The following is a 19,720-nucleotide window of genomic DNA, read 5'->3' on the forward strand; positions in this document are numbered from 1 at the left end:
GGTTCGTCCCTGGTCTTTAGTCCCGTTCGTCCCTGGTCTTTAGTCCCCGGTTCGTCCCTGGTCTTTAGTCCCGGTTCGTCCCTGGTCTTTAGTCCCGGTTCGTCCCTGGTCTTTAGTCCCGGTTCAGTCCCTGGTCTTTAGTCCCGGTTCAGTCCCTGGTCTTTAGTCCCGGTTCAGTCCCTGGTCTTTTCCGTTCGTCCCTGGTCTTTAGTCCGGTTCAGTCCCTGGTCTTTAGTCCCCGTTCGTCCCTGGTCTTTAGTCCCGGTTCGTCCCTGGTCTTTAGTCCCGGTTCGTCCCTGGTCTTTAGTCCAGGTTCAGTCCCTGGTCTTTAGTCCCCGTTCGTCCCTGGTCTTTAGTCCCGGTTCGTCCCTGGTCTTTAGTCCCGGTTCGTCCCTGGTCTTTAGTCCCGGTTCGTCCCTGGTCTTTAGCGGCCGCTGCTTGTTGCGAGCTGCAGCAGCTGTGGGGTCAGAGGTCAGTCAAATGTTAGCATGTCAGATGTGAGCATGTGAGTCATAAGTGGTCGTGTCGCGGTTCAAACGTTGGACTGTTTTTAACTTTCACCGCGATGAGAGCGCTCGGGTTTCATGTGGCTGTTCACTCTTTCACACCTTCACTGCTGCTACTGCTAATCTGCTCCGACTGAGGCAGGAGCTGAGGCCGGATCAGGGAGAGAACGAAACACGGACCTGGAGACGACATTTAACACTTTAACCCATTTTCTTTAATGGTAGAACAATTCATGGAGTTTCATTGTTGACAAAAGCGCACGTTTCATGCTGGGAATTATTTTGGTCGGCGGCAAAAAACACTAATTCAACATGACGGACGGAGCGAGCAGTGTTGGGGAGTAACAGATTACATGTACTGGTGTTACGTAATCAGAGTACAAATTATGAGTAACTGTATTCAGTTACAGTTACTGTTTCAGTGAGTGGTAACTGGATTACAGTTACTTTGTTGAAATAAATGGATTACACTGCAGTATTTTCCTGTTTTCACATTTTGGGTTATATCCCCCTTTTTTTTTTTTTTCATAATTCCACTCATTGCCGGACACTAAACCAGGTCTAAATCAGGTCTAAAACCAGGTCTAAACCAGGACTAAACCAGGTCTAAACCAGGTCTAAAACTAGGTCTAAACCAGGTCTAAAACTAGGTCTAAACCAGGTCTAAAACCAGGTCTAAACCAGGTCTAAACCAGGTCTAAACCAGGTCTAAAACCAGGTCTAAAACCAGGTCTAAAACAGGTCTAAAACTAGGTCTAAACCTGGTCTAAAACCAGGTCTAAACCAGGTCTAAACCAGGTCTAAAACCAGGTCTAAAACCAGGTTTAAACCAGGTCTAAACCAGGTCTAAAACCAGGTTCAAACCAGGTCTAAAACAGATTTATCAGGATTTAACCATGCTGTGTGGACATGTCTCCTCTTCTATCAGTAATATTTTTTAGTACGGTTAAGTCAAGTCTGGGCTTTTTATTGTCTTTTAGCAGACAAAACATCTTGTATTACGAAATTCTAGTCTTTGCTGCTCTACAACAAATCAAGTACTCCAAAGTATTCAGATTACATTTCTCACTTTAAGAAACTTAATGGATTCCGTTACAAACTACATTTTGGGGTGTGTAATCTGTAATCTGTAGGGGAATACATTTTAAAAGTCACCTTCCCAACACTGGGAGCGAGAAAGCACGTAAAGAGTATTGATCCCGGTTATTTATCCAGTCTAACGGCAGAGGACCCAAGACCATTTGACCAGAAATTGGTCATAAGCATCGATGGAGCCAAATCACCCTTTTCAACCCCGACAAAAGGTGGACCAAACCAAATTTCTGGTCAGAATCGCCAACTACCTGGACAAATATTCACTTGGGCAATATCCACAATGACTTGGTGGAAACTCCTGGGCCATTCACAGCAGAAAAGATGAAAACCTCCAAGAGTCTCGATGTGTTGTTGAACTTGTTGGAGTCCACGGTTTGTTAGGATCTTCTACGTTTGCTCTGCTGATGTTTGAAAGCCTTTAATTCACCGTTAGAGGTTCTTTTCACTCAGAATACGAAAAAGACATTTTCCTTCTTCTGTGCTTCTATTTGTGCATCCGATAATGCAGCAGGAATTTACCATTATCGGGGATAAATACACGAGGTTACACACTGTGTTTGACGCTACCGTGTTTCTTGCCTCCGACCAAAATATTTCCCAGCATGCAACGGGGCTTTTAATAACAATGACGTCATCTGAAACTCGCCTATAAGGACGGGCCAGGCCAGTCGTATTTAACAGAGATGGAACAGCTCAAAGATTTGTGGTTTAAGACACTAGTCACTAATAGAAATCAGGTTCCACAATTTTATAAATTGGGAAAAGGGTTTCTTGTCCACATCTCACATCACCACATTCTAAAGTCTGAAAATCACCAATTCCTTGCTGAAGGTTTTAGTTCAGGGGTCTCCAACCTGCAGCTCTCCACCCTCCTCCAAGTATCAAGGAAGTGCTGCGATGTCGGATAAACGTAACTCTCGGTTAATGGTTTTCTGTGGCAAAATATGTGTGTGTAAATGTGTGTGTAAATGTGTCTGTAAATGTGTGTCGTATTCTTCAGCGGCTTCATAAATCTGCACCATCACCAAATCTTCAGCAAATAAGCTCCACAAAGTATAAACATTTTAACATGAAGAATTTATCCACAACTATCAAGAGAAGAAAGACCAAAACTTAAAGGAAAAAAACACCGAAAGGACGCACACACACTCAACTAAACTAACGTTATGATCGTGAATAAAACTGAAGTAATAAGTAACTGGTAACACTTTATAATAACTACACCTTATTTAGCCTTAATAAAGCATGAATAAAGACTTAATTAATAATGATTCATGCTTAGTAACTACTTAATTACTACCTGAATTAGCACTTGCACTTAATTTGCCTGTGCTGTTAATAGTTATTCATAATTTTTTCATACTTAATTACTCATGGACTAACCATTTGAGCATTTATTAATGATTAGTAAAGCTATGAGAGAATGATTTACTAATAATGTAATGCAATGATCATTCAGGCAGCTGTTATCTGTTAGTTAAGTCTTTTTGAGAGCTTTTCTAAAGTGAAGACAAATTATGCTTTATTAAGCATTTATTAAGTGTGAATCATTATTAATTAAGTCTTTGTTCATTATTAATTAAGTCTTTGTTCATGCTTTATTAAGGATAAGTAAGGTGTAGTTATTAACTCATTAATAAGTAACTAGTGACCTCAGACTGATTCTAGATTTCAAATAAAAAATCTGTTCCATGATGTAGATATTAATAGAGACAGAGAGATTTGTGCAGTTTAAATGCTACTGATGTTCACAGATCACATGTCTAACATTTAAACGCCACTAATCTCTCTGTCTATGCTAAATATTTTTGGTCTTTCTTCTCTTGATAGTTGTGGATAAATTGTTCATGTTAGAATGTTTATCCTTTATGGACCTTGTTGATTGAAGATTTGGTGATGGGCAGATTTATGAAGCTGTTGGAGAATACGACACACATTTACACACACATTTACACACATTTACACACACACATATTTACACACATTACACACACATTTACACACATATTTACACACATTTACACACACATTTACACACACATTTACACACATTTACACACACATTTACACACACATTTACACATATTTACACACACATTTACACACATATTTACACAGAAAACCACAGCTGCGTTTACTCTACATCGTGCCACTTCTGGCCATTGTGAAAAAGCTCTATTATGTGTGTTAGTTTATTATGTATTGTGCTGAAAGTAAAATTCAAATGTTATTATTTAAATACCCATTACCACTGTACATGTGTCATTTTGCTGCGTGACTTTGTGCACTGATAGATAATGGTTTATGTTTTATAGTCATTTAACTGTACCTCATCTAAGGCTGTGGCTCTTTCCTTTACTCAGTTTCTTGTAAAATGAGTAGCTCTCTGACATTTTCATTTTGTTAAGTAGCTCACCAGAGGAAAAAGGTTGGACACCCCAGATTTAGTACGACATCTGTCTTCTGGTGTAAAAGGAACAGTATTATTCAAATCCAAATATCAGTGTTATGAAGGTGGAAAAGTCCTCACACCATCATTCCATTTAAATCAAGAATATTTTGCCTGAAATAGCATTAAGACATTAAGATATAGGATTAAGAGAATCTTTTTTTTTTTTTTTCCAGGTATGGACATTTGTCCTCTGCATTTGACATATCCTTCAGTGTTGGGTTGAACCTGTCAGGATGACTGGGAGCAAGTTAAAATGACTTAAATTAAGAACTTTTGACTTTATTCGAGTTTATTCAACTTGACAAGTCAAATTATCTACCAACGGAACAGCAACATTTGATTTTGTTTCTTATTTTAAGAGCAAAAAATTGGTTGTTTTTCTTATTTTAAGTGTAACACGATGTATTTTCATATTTTACGTATAAGTAAAAGTTTTGTACTGGCAGGTCATTTTACTTGTCAAGAGAAATTTACTCAAATCATGATCAAACTTTTTTTTTTTTTTTTTATTCAAGTCATCTTAACTTGACTAGATTTATTTTTTTGCAGTGAGCGGTGGACCCATCTCCAGATCTTGACGTCTTGTGAGGTATGACCAGACAAACATGTGACCACACTGACCAATCAGAGCGAGAGTAGGTGGAGCAGAGTAAAACAAACTATTAAAAATCTGTTTTCCAGACACCTGAAGAACTTTGAGCTGAAGAAAAAAAAAATTGAATCCAAAAACAGGCAAAACCAGGCCTGTATGAAAGCTGCCATTCCCTGTCAGTCCCTGTCAGTCCCTGTCAGCTCTGGTCAGATTTGTGTTTACATTATGCTCTATCGGAAACATGCTTTTAATGTCCTCTAATGTAACTGGACACAGGTCCGAGGCAGAACCCTGTCCAGGTGTTTGATCGCTCCATGGGTCACATATTGAAGTATCAGTCTTCTCTCTGTTTTCCACAGTCACAGCTCAGAGTTACTGTTACTTTTAAATCAAATTGAATTCTCTGTGTGTGTCCTGTGTGTGTGTGTGTCCACTTTTGTCCTCTCAGCTGTCCCTGTCACCCTCCTCCTTTTGCCCCGTCCTTTTGCCCCTCTGCCCTGTGGACCTTTTGTAACAGTTTTGTGGCTCTGAGTTGTTTTTACGTCTCTGTCTCTCACTGTTCTGTGTGTGTGGCATCAGTGACAGACACGTGAAACTGTCACTCACCCAAACACCACTGCACAGGCTGAGGAGGACAGAGGAGGACTGAGGAGGACTGAGGAGGACTGAGAGGAGGACTGAGGAGGACTGAGGAGGACTGAGGAGGACTGAGGAAGACTGAGGAGGTCTGAGGAGGTCTGAGGAGGACTGAGGAAGACTGAGGAGGTCTGAGGAGGACTGAGGAGGAGGACTGAGACTGAGAGACTGAGGACTGAGACTGAGGACTGAAGAAGACTGAGGAGGTCTGAGGAAGACTGAGGAGGTCTGAGGAAGACTGAGGAGAAGACTGAGGAGGTCTGAGGAAGACTGAGGAGATCTGTGGAGATCTGAGGAGGACTGAGGAGATCTGTGGAGATCTGTGGAGATCTGAGGAGGACTGAGGAGAGACACATTTAGGAGCCCCTTCACATGTAACAGTGAGAAACAAATGTAAGTTGTAGTAGTTTTTAAGTATTTCTTTGTAAAAAATCAGGTTAAACTCATGATTCTCAAGTTGAATGTGTATTTATATAAATACATTGTTTTCTTGTACTGTCTCCTACATGAAGGGAAATGCAGCGACAGTAGCTCTGTTGTGTCCTTGGGCAAAACACTTAACCCACCCACCGACCCACCCACACTTAACCCACTTAACCCCAGTGTGTGTGTGTGTACACTGGTACATACAGTATGAGTGTGTGTGTAGTGTTGTGAGTGCAGTGTGTGTCACTCACGCCTCCTTTTTAGTCGATCAGTCACCCTGCAGGACATGTCTTTAGTCCAACAAGAATGTCTTTAGACTACAGGTCGATAGTCAACACAATATGTTTTTTCCAGAGAGGAGTTTTGATGTGATGGTAAAGCTAACAACAACTAGCATACTAACACACACTTCCTGATTATGATCAATGCAGACAATTCACTGTGGACACATTTTGATCTCAAGAGCTGCTTATACATCCATACATCATCCAGTTTCTTCTGCTTTATCCAGGTCAGGTCTCGGGGCAGCAGTGTAAGCAGGGACTCCCAGACTTCCTTCACCCCAGACACGTCCTCCAGCTCCTCCAGGTGGACCCCGAGGTGTTCCCTGGTTAGCCCAGAGACATAGTCCCTCCAGTGTGTCCTGGGTCTTCCTCCTGGTGGGACATGAACACCTTCCAAGGGAGATGCCCAGGAAGCATCAGAACAGATACCCTCCCTTCAGCTGCTCTTCTCCATGTGGAGGAGCAGCGGCTCTACTCTGAGCTCCTCCTGTGTGGCTGAGCTCCTCACCCTATCTCTAAGGGAGAGCCTAGACACCCTGTGAAGGAAACTCACTTCGAGCCCTTGTATCAACGATCTCGTCCTTTCAGTCATCCCCCAGAGCTCATGACCAGAGGTGAGAGTAGGAACGGAGATTGACGGTAAATCAAGAGCTTTACCTTTCGTCTCAGCTCCTCTTCACCACAACGGCTCCATACAGCAAATTCTCAAAATCGACTAAACCAAAAGTAACATGAAAACTACCACTTCATGACATCACATGGTGGAACAGAGCATTTGGAGCTTTGGAGATGTAACTAGACTAATAATAAATAAAGAGTTACTCAAACATGTGTGAATGAAACAAAACACAAGTCCACAAAACACAAGTATGTTAAAAACTTTAACATAAACTTCATTGCAAAGAACTTTTCTGGCACCTCATTGCACTGATTAAACAAATGGATGAAAACAGCTCCAGTTCATTTAAACACTTTGCAGTGGTCCAAGGTTCTTTCTCACTCACCTTATGTATTCAGAGCATCATAATGATTCACCATGATGAGTTTAGAAACACTTTTCACCTCCTCACAAAGACAGTGAAGTTTTACTAACAATGACTGTCATGCTAAAACACACTTGCTGATTATCTGGTAATAAAACACTTCACAAAGCTGACTTATTTTGACCTCAAGAGCTGCTTTTGTCTCAAGCACCTGGGGGTAAATCTGGTATCACGTAATTCCACTATGCAAATGAGAGTTTACTGGCAGTGGGAGGGCATCTGACGCACAGGTTTGTGAGCGAGCCGGAGTCGGAGTCGCTGTGTCTGCGCCGCTTTATGACTCTGTTGTTTTCTTGTGACCTGGCGGCAAAAGGCCCAGTAATAATAGTTTGAGCTGTGGAAATACCACGAGGGACGGTATTGTGAAATCTCCATTTGAAACTCGTTCAGACGCACTTCAGAGCACTGGACGAATCTGACTTTAAACTTTGACAGGCGCCATTTTATGAGCTGTGTTATCATGTTTCCATATCAGAAAATCACAGTAAAAAAATATACAATTAATAATGGAAATATAGGTAATCCTTAAAACAAAGTCAATTCATAATTTATAAAAAAAAATAAATAAATAAATAATAATAATAATGATAATAATAATAATAATAATAACAATAATAATAATAATAATAATAATAATAATAATAACAACAACAACAACAACAACAACAACAACAAACAACAACAATAATAATAATAATAATAATAATAATAATAATAATGGGAAATTAAATCATAAATTGGTAAAATTTATAATTTGTTTTATTTAATTTATTTATTTGTGAGTGTGTGTGTGTGTGTGTGTGTAAGGGTGAGGTTGGATTTTTTGTTGTTTTATGCTTTTGTGTCTTGTTTTTATGTTTATTATTGTATTTTGTTAAATGTTATATTCTATTGTCTTTAATAAAAAAAAATAAAAAAAAAAAAAACTATACTAAATACTAAAATTTATATTGAAACTAGATGTCGATTCTAAAAAGGTCATAATTTATAGTTTAAAAAAGTTAATTTATTTGATAATAATAATAATAATAATAATAATAATAATAATAATAATAATAATAATAATAATAATAGCACAGTAAACAGTGGGAAAATTTAATTATAAATTAGTCAAAATATAAATATAAATGGGCCTAACAGTGTGGTTATGCTGCACTACCACATTACCTTTTAATTAAATGTGTGTGTGTGTGTGTGTGTGTTTGTTATTTTATGCTTTTGTGTCTTGTTTTTATGTTTATTATTGTATTTTGTTAAATGTTATATTCTATTATCTTAAAAAAAATTTAAAGATACATCAAAAAACAGATACTGTACTAAATACTAAAATTAATATTGAAACTAGATGCTGTTTATTCGCAGGTGTCGATTCTAAAAAAGTCCCACTGGTACAGGAAGGAGCAGAACTTTTCTTGAATGGGTTTAGAACAATGTTGAGCTTTATCAGAACAAGTAGAAGACACACAGACGACACACACATTTTTACAACACGTTTGAAAACAAAATTACATTTACAATACACATTTACATCTTAAAAACAAATTTATATTTCATAAAACACATTTACAAATGTGCAAACAAATTTCCAAAACACTTGTACGAGCGCCAAGATTAAGGCTACGTTCAGACTGCAGCCTGAAGTGACCCAAATCAGATTTTTTGGCTTCTATGTTCCTGTATCTGATCTTTTAATGACAGTCTGAACCACACAGATCTGATTTTTTCAAATGTGACCCAGGACACTTGGATATGTGCTCCTGAAACTGATACATATCTGATCTTTTGACATGTGACTTCAGTGTGAACGGCCAAAGTGCATTCATCCACCTACACGTCATCAACAAGACACAAATGTACACAAACGTTCTTCTCATCATACGAAAATTGTTAATGAACTCTGTGTGACTGAAGTGAAGCACATCACCACTCACCACTCTTGGCTCCGTCTCCACATCCACACGTTCCTTTCAACGGACGTCGCTGCCGCTGCCCCACAAAACACCACGGCCAAAAACCTCATCCTTCTCCTTCTCAATCTCCTCCTTAAAACAAGTAAGTTGTTCATGTTCTGGCTCCGGTACGAGAGGAACTTTAAAATCTCCAGGTGCTCAATGCTGCGTCCATGTTTGGACAACTTCCACAAACACAGAGCACGCTCACTGAGGTTGACGTCATCGTGTCTCCAGTGCACATGCAGGACACTTTGCAACAGTTTAATGTTCACACAGGGGATCACACACAAGTTGTGTTTAATGGGAAATGTGAACGACCTCGAAAAAACATTGGATTTCACAAAAAAAAAATCCAAATTGAGCATTAAGCCCTGCAGTCTGAACGTAGCCTTATTTACATGTGGCAAAAACACAAATACAAACCCCCAAACACATGAACAAGACACTCCGTGACGAAAAGAGAATGTCCTAAAAAGCAGAAGTGATGAACTTGGTACCTACACATGTGCATACGGACGAGCTCCTCCCACCTGTGTGACGTTTGTAATGTGCACGATGTGGAGCGTTTGGACCAATCAGAGCGAGAGCAGCTAGAGCAGAGCTGGAGCGACTTAGAGCAACGAGGCTCCGTCTGACAAAGATCACTTTTAGACGCTTTGAGGATTTAAACAATCTGAAAAAGTTTATGTTGTGAAAATAGAAATGACTCGTACAAAATCTGACCTTTGTGAAAGCCGGATGCCCCGTCAGAACACGGGCACTTTGAATTCCCAAAATGCATTGTGCTCTGTAGGAGAATACACACATCAAGAATGTCGGACATCCGGTCATTGCGCAATGCATACTGGGAAGGATTTTGTTTTTTTATTTCCCAGTGGGATGTGTCTATTGAGAAAGTTGATCTTTTCAAGTCTTTTGAACCATATCACTTTTGTTTCTGGTTCTGATATTGTCATATTTTCAGTTTTGTGATTCAGACATCGTTAATTGTGTGGTTGTTGGATCCTCACAGCGGAAAACGACTTTAGAAATGTGTTTGCGAACTCCATAGATGGAAAAGTGAATCAGATGTGTGTGACTCAAACCTCTGTTCAAACTGTTTCTCTTCCCAACGGAATTGAAAAATAGTGAAAGGTGAAGGCGATGGGCAGGACCAAAAAGGTCATCTTTGACTGCCTAAATCATCCTGAGTTTGCAGCGAACATTTTGTATGTGGAGAGACGTCAAAGCAAAACCCTGATCCCTCACTCAGTCTTGGTTACGAATTTAAAAAGTCAACGCCAAAGTGAAAGGCACCAGCTGTTCACCAAGAAACACCTTCCACTGCAAAGAGACCAAGACGTGATGTTGCTGTAAAACCACAAGAACAAGAAAGTGCAGCTCAGTCTGTTTGTCTTCTGCTCCTCTCACTTAACAAACAGGATTTTACTTTAATATCACTCCACATACAAAATGTTCACTACAAACTCGGGATGATTTAGTCAGTCAAATGTTTCCTTTTTGGTTCTTCCTGTGGATCAATCCTGCCCATCGCCTTCATCTTTCACTATTTTTCAATTCCATTGGGAAGAGAAACAGTTTGAACAGAGGTTTGAGTCACACACATCTGATTCACTTTTGCATTTATGGAGTTTGCAAACAAATTTCTCAAGCTATTTTCCGCTGTTAGGATCCAACAACCACACAATTACGATGTCCAAATCTCAAAACTAAAATATGACAATATCAGAACCAGAAACTAAAGTGATATGGTTCAAAAGACTTAAAAAGATCAACTTTGTCAATAGACACATCCCACTGTAAAAACAAACATGGAGGTTTGATGTTCACTTTTTTGGAAAATCCTTCCCAGTATGAATTTTTTCATTTCCTGCTTGTCCCGCACGTCGTTCATCACTTTTGCTTTTTAGGACATTCTCTTTCCATCTTGTTCATGCGTTTGGGGGTTTGGATTTGTGTTTGTGTCACATGTAAATGAGTCTCGGCACTTGAAGAAATGTTTCATGTTTTGTAAATTGGTTTGCATGTGTAATTTTGTTTTCAAACTTGTTCAAACTTGTTGTGTTGTGAAATGTAAAAGTGTTTTGCACCTGTCGGTCACGGTGAGTATACACACACGGAGCACTGTGGAACCTCCCTGGACACACATATGACACCAGTTAATGTTGAAAAGCACACTGCAAGAGTTTTTTTTTATTATTATCCTGGTGATATCAGCATCAGGTGTAACGCTGTAAAAAACGTGATTCCCGTTGTGAGCTGCTGGTCAGACTGCGGCAGATAGGATTGTGACATGTGTCGTGAGCTGGCGTCAGTCCTGATTTATGATCTTTTAAGTCGTCGTTAAAAGCCTCGCTCTCCTCCCTGTGCACGCACGTCCCATTGTACTGTGTGTACTGTGTAGAAACAGCACTGTGTAGTAATAGTCCTGTGGTATTGCAGTAGTAGTACAGTTGTGTACTCAGGGAGAGGCAGTCACTTTAAACTCACATCTGTCAGAGCAGCGTGACACGGACGAGTTTCACTCAGACCAGACTCCACCGACGTCATCACACTCACGAAGCTGAAGGGACACTTTATAATCTCTACAAGTGTCCTCTGCATTTGACCCATCCTAGAGTGTGTGGGGTTAAACCTGCATTTGACTCGTCCTCCATTGTGTCTGCGTTAAACCTGCATTTCACCCGTCCCCCAGTGTGTCTGGGTGAACACTGCATTTGACCCGTCCTCATCCTTCAGTGTGTCTCGGTTAAACCTGCATTTGACCCATCCTCCATTGTGTGTGGGGTTAAACCTGCATTTGACCCGTCCTCGTCCTCCAGTGTGTCTGGGTTAAAAGTGTCAGGAGCAGATGTTGGTCAGGTCTTTTTAGCTGGAGCATTTGACCCATTGTGCATGTTCTGGGCTGATGGTTGATGAAGGAAACCCAGCAGACACGGGAAGAACATGCAAAATTGAACCCAGAACCGTCTCACTGACTCCCACGGCACAAAAATGAAAACTCTCTGGATCTAGACCAGAGGTGGGCAATTCTTTATTATTCTTTTTTCCCCGGTGTCACATGAGAAACAGAAAATATTGTGGAGCTAAAACGTTTAACTCAGTTCTGCAAAATATTCATTGTATTTGTTTATAAAAAACAGTAAATCTCATTGTTGTGATGAGCTGCTCAGACTGGGAAGAGTTTATGTTCTGACTAAACAATGAAAAATTAAAACTGCCGAACAAAAACTGTCCATGATCAAATCTGTTTTTCCAAATGATCTTAAACATGTGATCTGTTCTCGTGTGTTGGAGATGTTCAGTGTGAAGTGGACTTGTGTGTTGGAGATGTTCAGTGTGAAGTGGACTTGTGTGTTGGAGATGTTCAGTGTGAAGTGGACTTGTGTGTTGGAGATGTTCAGTGTGAAGTGGACTTGTGTGTTGGAGATGTTCAGTGTGAAGTGGACTTGTGTGTTGGAGATGTTCAGTTGGAGGTAAACACCTGTCACTGACCTTTGCTCAGGGCTCGGCCTCCTCACAACACACACTCTACCTCTCTACCTCTCTATCTCTCTATCTCTCTCTGTCTCTACCTCTACCTCTCTCCTGCTTTCTCCTCCCTCTCTACCTCTCCTCTTCTCTCCTCTTTCTCTGTACTCTCTTTCCAGCTCTCTCGTTTCTCTCTACCTCTCTCCTTCTCTTTCCTTTCTCTCTCCTCTCTCTATTTCTTTACCGTGACCTCTCTCATTCTCTCTCCTTTCTCTCTACCTCTCTCACTCTGTTTTCTCTCTACCTTTCTTTTTTCTCTCCACCTCTCTTTCTCTTCCTCTCTCCTCTCTCTACCGCTCTCTCTCCTTTCTTTCTACCTCTCTCATTCTTTTTCCTTTCTCTCCACCTATCTCTACCTCTTTCCCCTCTCTCTCCTTTCTCTCTCCTCTTTCTACCTCTCTTCTCTTCTTCTCTCTCCTTCTCTCTACCCCTTCTCTCTCTTTTCTCTCTCCTCTCTTCCTACCTCTCTTCTTCTCTCTACCCCCCTCTCTCCTTCTCCCTCCCTCCACCTCTCTCCTTCTTTTTTTCTTTTCTCTCTGCTTTCTCTCCACCTCTCTCTCTCTCTCTCTCTCTCCTTTCTCTCCCCTTTATCCTTCTCTCTCCTCTTTCTCTAAATCTCTCCTTTTTCTCCACCACTCTCACTCCTTCTCTTTCATTTCTCTCTACCTCTCTCCTTCTCTCTACCACTCTCACTCTACTTGTTTCCTCTCTTTTCTTTCTCTCTACGTCTCTCTCTCTCTCTCTCTCTCATTCTCGGTACCCCCCCTCCTTCTCTCTCCTCTCTTTCTACCTCTCTCCTTCTTTCTATTACCCCCTTCTCTTCTTCTCCCTCCCTCTCTCCTTTTTCTTTTCTTTCTACTTTCTGTCCACCTCTCTCTATCTCTTTATCTCCACCTCTCTCTATCCCTCCCTTTCTCCTTTCTCGCTTCCCCCTCTCTCACTCTACCTCTCTCCTCTCTCCCTACCTCTCTTCTATCTACTGCTCTCCCTCTCTTCTTCTTTCTCTCTCTCTCTCTCTCTCTCTCTCTCCCTCTCTCTCCTTCTCCTCCGTCTCTCCCCCCTTTCTTCCCATTCTCACCTCTCCCCTTCTCTTTCTCTTTCTCTCTCTCTTATCTCCTCCTAATTACAGGGTGCAGTATTAGTAGTTCCTCTCTCTTCTCTGTCTCTTTGTTTCTCTCTTCCTCCCCTTTCTTTCTCTCTTATCTTTTTCTTTCCCCACCCTCTCTCCTCTCCCTCTCTCTTACCCCCCTGTATTCTCTCTCTCCTTCTCTCTCTCTCTTATCTCTCTCTGATTACAGGCTGTTGTAGCAGTCCTTCTCTATTTCCCGCTCTCCCTGCCCCTTCTTTCGCTCTTTCTCTCTCTCTCCTTCTTTCTCTCTCTGTCTCTTATCTCGGTGTGATTACAGGTTGTAGTATTAGTAGTACTACATTACACATTACTGCAGTTTTCGTGGAGCAGAGCCAAGTTTCACCTTCACATTTCCGAAGAACAGGCCCCGGAGTTGAACTTCCCGTGACCCCGGCGAACTTAAAGTCTTTCACCGTCTTGAAAACGTGACAAACAGAACGAGTTGATTTGAGTTTGCAGCGCTCCAAAGTTCTTCGTCGCTTTGTAATTAGACGCAGAAAGAACGCGGCCGATTTATTTTGACCTCAAGAGCTGTTTATGCAAACGTTTCACTTAATTACATCAACAAAGATCACGTAAGCTCTGGAATTTACGATCTCTCCTCGACAAAAGCTAAAAAGCAGCAGGTAATGTGAAAACTACCACGTCGTGACATCACGAGGTGGAGCAGAGCGTTTGGAGATGTAGACAGACTCATAATAAAGAGTTACTCAAACATGTAAATAAAAACAAACAAACAACAAAAACAAAAAAAAAAAAAAAAAAACACACAAGTCCAGGTCTGTTTTTGAGGAGGGAACTTTAGAACATGACTTAAAAATCTGTGTATCAGTTGTTTATTTGTTTTTTTAAAAAAAACAAAAACGTTCATTATTTGTCTCCAAAACCAAAATGAGAAAACAGGTAATGATTTGTTTTTTTCAGTTTTTGATTTGGTGTTTAAATGAATAAAGGAAAAAAAATGAATAACGGCCGTTTCTGTGACTTAAACTGTAATGCTGGACTAAACCAAGACTAAACCAGGACTAAAACGAGACTAAACCAGGTCTAAACCAGGTCTAAACAAGGACTAAAACAGTCCTGGTTCAGTCCTGGTTTAGTCCTAGCTTAGTCCTGGTTTAGACCTGGTTTAGACCTGGTTTAGTCTTGGTTTAGACCTGGTTTAGTCTTGGTTTAGACCTGGTCTAGCCTCATTGTAGTCTCGTTTTAGTCCTGGTTTAGTCCCATTTCAGTCTTGGTTTAGTCCTGGTTTAGACCTTATTTAGTCCTGGTTTAGACCTGGTTTAGTCCTGGTTTAGTCCGGGTTTAGTCTGGGTTTAGTCTGTATGTTTAAGTCACGGAAATGGGAAACAGCCTTTATCTGTTTTTTTGTTTTGTTTTGTTTTGTTGTTGTTGTTTTTTTGGGGTTTTTTTCCCATTTTTCATTTAAACACATAATCAAAAACTGAAAAAACAAATTGTTTTTTTTTTTTTTTTTCATTTTGGTTTTGGAGACAAAGAATGAAGAAAATTGTTGTTTTTGCATTTTTGATTTTATTTACATGGATTTTTAAAGCTCGTGGGAGTCCATTTTGTGAAGCTCTTTTACGTCACTTCTCTGGTCACACTGACAGTCTAAAACAGTTGTATAATCCTGAACATTTGCATATGTCGTCTTATGAAAAATGATGTGACTCTGATTAAACAAATGGATGAAAACAGAGCTAGTATCTAACCCAGTTTTGACGTTGTGTTTTCCACATGTTTTCAGTCCTCAGGAAACGTCATAAAATCCTCTTTATGACGTTTTATTGCAGAGACTTTGAGTTTGACCCTTTCACTCAAAACACACATTAACCTTTAACTTTCTCATGTGGAAGTCTGAACCACGTATGTGCTACTCATCTGTGGACCGTTTCTACTTTTCAATTTCACTGAAGAACAAAAAAACAAGAAAATGGGAAAACAGTTTATTTCATTTTTCAATTTTAGTTAAAAAATAAAAATAAAAAATTGACCTCTATTACTAATATTTTATTTAAAGTTTATTTCAAATAACACCAATCAAAATACAGTCTCGGTGCATATTTTAATTTTGATATTTTATTCTCTTTGGTTTTTTATACTCAATTTTATTTCTCTCCAGCGACTAGATCAGGAATCAGAATCCACTAGACGGTTCGCAAAAACCCCAGAAGTGCAAGTTCAGGCACCAACCAATCAGAGAACAGCCATATATTCTGTGTCGGCAACGATTCCCGAGATCGAGGATTTAAAGCCGGAACAAAGAGAATGTTTGGTGAATTTAATCAATGTGAAAGACGTTATTGTTCTTCTTCCTACAGGATTTGGTGCATTAAATACGTCACGACCAAACAGCAGCGATTGGTTAAATTATAAAAAGTATCCGCCTACCGTCGAGTGAATGAATCCTAATGCACACGGTTTCCACGAAGTGAAACCGTCTGATGAATCAGAATACTGCTGCTCAGCACCGCGTGTGAATTCAGTGTCAATCATGGATCTATACTAAAAACTATTTTATTATAGTTCTGTGGAGTCAAGTGAACAAAGGAGAGTTTATCTCTGCTTCCTGTTTCTCGTCATGGATCAACAGTGACTTTGTAAGTCGTGAAAGTAAACGCGTCGCTATAAAAGGAGAGACATGTTTGTCCGTGAAATTACAACTCTATTTCAGGTGAGTTCTTTTAGCAGCAGAACTTCTGGGGCAAATAAACCAGAGAGAATCAAATATCAAGTGTGCAGACCCCGTCCGTTTACCTCTGAACACTTTCATGTCCTCTTGAACTCTCTCTTCAAACTTCTTTTCTATTTTCCCTCTCGGTTCTTGTCGACTTTCGGTCTTGTGCTGTATTTAGCCTTAGATGAAGTCAAAAAGTAACAAGTAACATAAAAAGTTATTTTCCATAGAGGGTAACTAAGTAAAGTAAGGGATTACATTTTAAAGGAGTAAGGAGCAAACAGTCCCACACTGGTGATAGTGCTCTGAAGGGGGAGTGACTTTTGAGCATCAGGAGTAAAAGTGAAATTACTTATTACTCGTAAAATCACAGCAAAGACAACATGTTAAAAGTTGAACTTAACCCAGTGACAGATTGAGCCCACATGGCAGACTGTGGTTGATTTTTAGAATGACAATATCGCTTATGCACTTCTAGTCCATCACCTCAACCACATGCCCACACATGACATCTTTGGACAAATGCAGTGAAAATGTGAGACTGGCAATGGCAGCCAATGAAGAACAGTTTATGTCAACTGTTGTTTAAACTCAGCAGTATAATTGTTTGATTCTGTAAAGACAAACTGGAGATGCTGGGGATTGAACCCAGGACCTCATACATGCAAAGCACACGCTCTACCACTGAGCTACATCCCCCTCCTCTCCACACTTGTACACTAGGTCCAAGCAAAGTAACTTTTGCAAATTGAGACCATTACTCAAACAGTGCTGTTTGTAAAATCTTACATGTAGATAGAACACTGAACTTCATACCTGCTATGCTCCAGCGCTGACCTTCATACCCTAAACCTCTACAGAACGAACTTACCAAGGAATGCACCTTTTGCTATTCGAGATTATGCACTGGAAAGTGTGTCATAAAAGCTCTGCTGAGTGGAGATGCTGGGGATTGGAGCCAGCTAAAGCTCTATGATCTACAGTGATTATTACAACAAATACTTTTCTGGTTAACTGCCAAAAAGACAGAAAGAAAGTCAAAATGATCAGCTGGAATGTAATCAAGAAATCCTTGCTTCACTGAAACAGACGTTGCTGGCAGGATTCGAACCTGCGTGGGAAAATCCCAATGGATTTCAAATCCATCGCCTTAACCTCTCGGCCACAGCAACAATAACACAAGTGAACAGTTTCGCGGTAACCTCCCAGACCACAGACAGTGACATCACATGGAGCTTTAGGTTACACGGTAGTGTGACTGAAAGGTCCAAGGTGCTGGATTAAGCGCCTGGTCTCATTGGAGACTGGGTTCAAATCCCACCACTGGCAATTGGCTGATGCCAAGCTGAGCAAAGGTAGGCTTTGCGGCCTTCCGCCCTGATGTAGGATTTCCAACAGCCCCACTGGATAAACTCCTCTGAGAGACTGTCTCAAACATCGACCTTCAATCTGAATGTCTCTCTGTGTTAGAACTAAGATGCTGTCTTTATGCACAATCAAACGTCCCTCGTTGACAGGAGTCAAACCTGAGCGGGTAAATTCCAATGGATTTCGAGTCCATCGTCTTAACCACTCGACCACAACAACTCTCACACTCAGAGTTAAGAAAAGGGACACTGTGAATCGGTATCGAGGCACTCAACACTGAAGGGGTTTGATAACCCTGTGGCATAGTGACAACACAGCCACATCAGAGATTTCTGTGTCTTCACAGACAGATCTAAACGAGGAATGTGATGTCACTGCTACTACAACAGTTTGCCTCAGACTCTGTGACGTGCGTCAGACTCCAGATCAGAAGGTTGTGTGTTCAGATCACGTCGAGGGTCATTGTTTTCTTGATACTTTGTGAGGTTTGTGCAGCAAAACAAAGTGTGCTAGCCTTTGACACTCAACTGTCCTGTTACATTACCTTAAGAGCTGTAAATGTGCACTAGCTGTGGAGAGTTACGTTTTGGAAGGAATTGATTGTCACACACCTGAGTACTCCCAACATGTGGAAAGCACCACTGCACACAGTCAAAGATTATGATGGTCTGGAATTGAATCCGGATCAACTGCTTGGAAGTCAACTATGCTAACCAGTATAACACCATCGCAACATCAAACAAACATCAAACATTTACGTGAAATGTCACGTAAAATTTGTCTGATTCTCTAAAGACAAACTGGTGATGCTGGGGATTGAACCTCATACATGCAAAGCATTGCATTCTACACTGAATTACATCCCCTTCCTTTCCACACGAGCAAACTCCAAGCAATGTAACTTCTGCAAACTGAGACCACTGTACAAAGGGTGTCATTTATAAAATATCACATGGAGATAGAACACTGAACTTCATACCTGCTAAACATATGCTCTAGTGCTGATCTTCATGCCCTAAACCTCCCCTGAACAGACTTACCAAGGAACGCAACTTTCGCTACTTGAGATGATGCACTGGAAAGTGTGCCATAAAAGCTCTGTGCAGTGGAGATGCTGGGGATTGAACCCAGGACCTCATACATGCGAAGCATGCGCTCTACCACTGAGCTACATCCCCTATAGTCTACAGCTCTTAATACAACAAATACTTTTCTGGTTAATTGATTAGAAAGATGGTCAAAGTGTCATCAACAAATTCTTGCTTCATTCAAACAGACATTGTTGACAGGATACGTGACATTTCTGTGGAAGAGTCTCTGTCTGCATAGATTGATTTTAACTCTTCAGCCCTCAGGTAGTGTGGCCGAGTGGTCTAAGGCGCTGGATTTAGGCTCCAGTCTCTCTGGAGGCGTGGGTTCAAATCCCACCACTGCCATGATGCATCTTTATTTGCAACTCTCACAGGAACTGTTCCACAGAAGTCGAGACTATTATATTATGTATATTATATATTATAAACTATTATAAACGTGTTCCTGTGTTGTTTTGGGGGAGAGAAGAGTAAAAGTTGAACGTGCTGATGTAAACATGTTACAGTTGATTCTCCACACATGAGTCAGACGCTCAGATGTTTAAACGTGACTCTTCTTTGTCTCGTGTGTTTGTCTCGCAGCAGGTGCCTCGTATGAAAAGGTGAGGTGTAAAAACGACATCGCCGCGGCAACAAAAGTCTTAAGTCTTATTCAAACATGGCCGGTCCTCACACGACCTTTGAGTCTACTTCCTGTCGGGTCAGAGGTCACGTGTTGCTCAACTGGAGTTAGCTGAGTGTTAGTGTGTTGGCCCAGTGTGACCCGCTGACATATTTTATCACTTTCTGTTTCTCATATTCCTCAGAGTGTGTGGGCGGGTATCGGTCACAGTGTGGGGACTCAGATCAGTCACTTCATGAGGACTGTCATAGCTCGATTCTCAAACTGAGCACGCCCCGAGAAAACTTCAGGGCGAGCGCTGAAGTTTCTGTAG

General features: G+C 40.7%; 4 non-coding genes across 4 annotated transcripts; 1 reads left to right on the forward strand and 3 right to left on the reverse strand.

The window, feature by feature from the left end:
* Positions 1–16,953: 16,953 nt before the first annotated feature.
* On the reverse strand, positions 16,954–17,025 carry trnaa-ugc (transfer RNA alanine (anticodon UGC)). The gene has a single exon. It is a non-coding gene; the product is annotated as a tRNA-Ala (tRNA).
* A 391-nt stretch (positions 17,026–17,416) lies between these two features.
* trnas-uga (transfer RNA serine (anticodon UGA)) lies at positions 17,417–17,498 on the reverse strand. Its single transcript has one exon. It is a non-coding gene; the product is annotated as a tRNA-Ser (tRNA).
* A 1,302-nt stretch (positions 17,499–18,800) lies between these two features.
* On the reverse strand, positions 18,801–18,872 carry trnaa-cgc (transfer RNA alanine (anticodon CGC)). The gene has a single exon. It is a non-coding gene; the product is annotated as a tRNA-Ala (tRNA).
* A 176-nt stretch (positions 18,873–19,048) lies between these two features.
* trnal-uag (transfer RNA leucine (anticodon UAG)) lies at positions 19,049–19,130 on the forward strand. The gene has a single exon. It is a non-coding gene; the product is annotated as a tRNA-Leu (tRNA).
* The last annotated feature ends 590 nt before the right edge of the window (positions 19,131–19,720 follow it).

This window comes from Boleophthalmus pectinirostris, unplaced genomic scaffold, assembly GCF_026225935.1.
Source record: "Boleophthalmus pectinirostris isolate CB_2022bp ecotype Guang Dong unplaced genomic scaffold, ASM2622593v1 HiC_scaffold_6, whole genome shotgun sequence".
Classification (NCBI taxonomy): domain Eukaryota; kingdom Metazoa; phylum Chordata; class Actinopteri; order Gobiiformes; family Gobiidae; genus Boleophthalmus; species Boleophthalmus pectinirostris.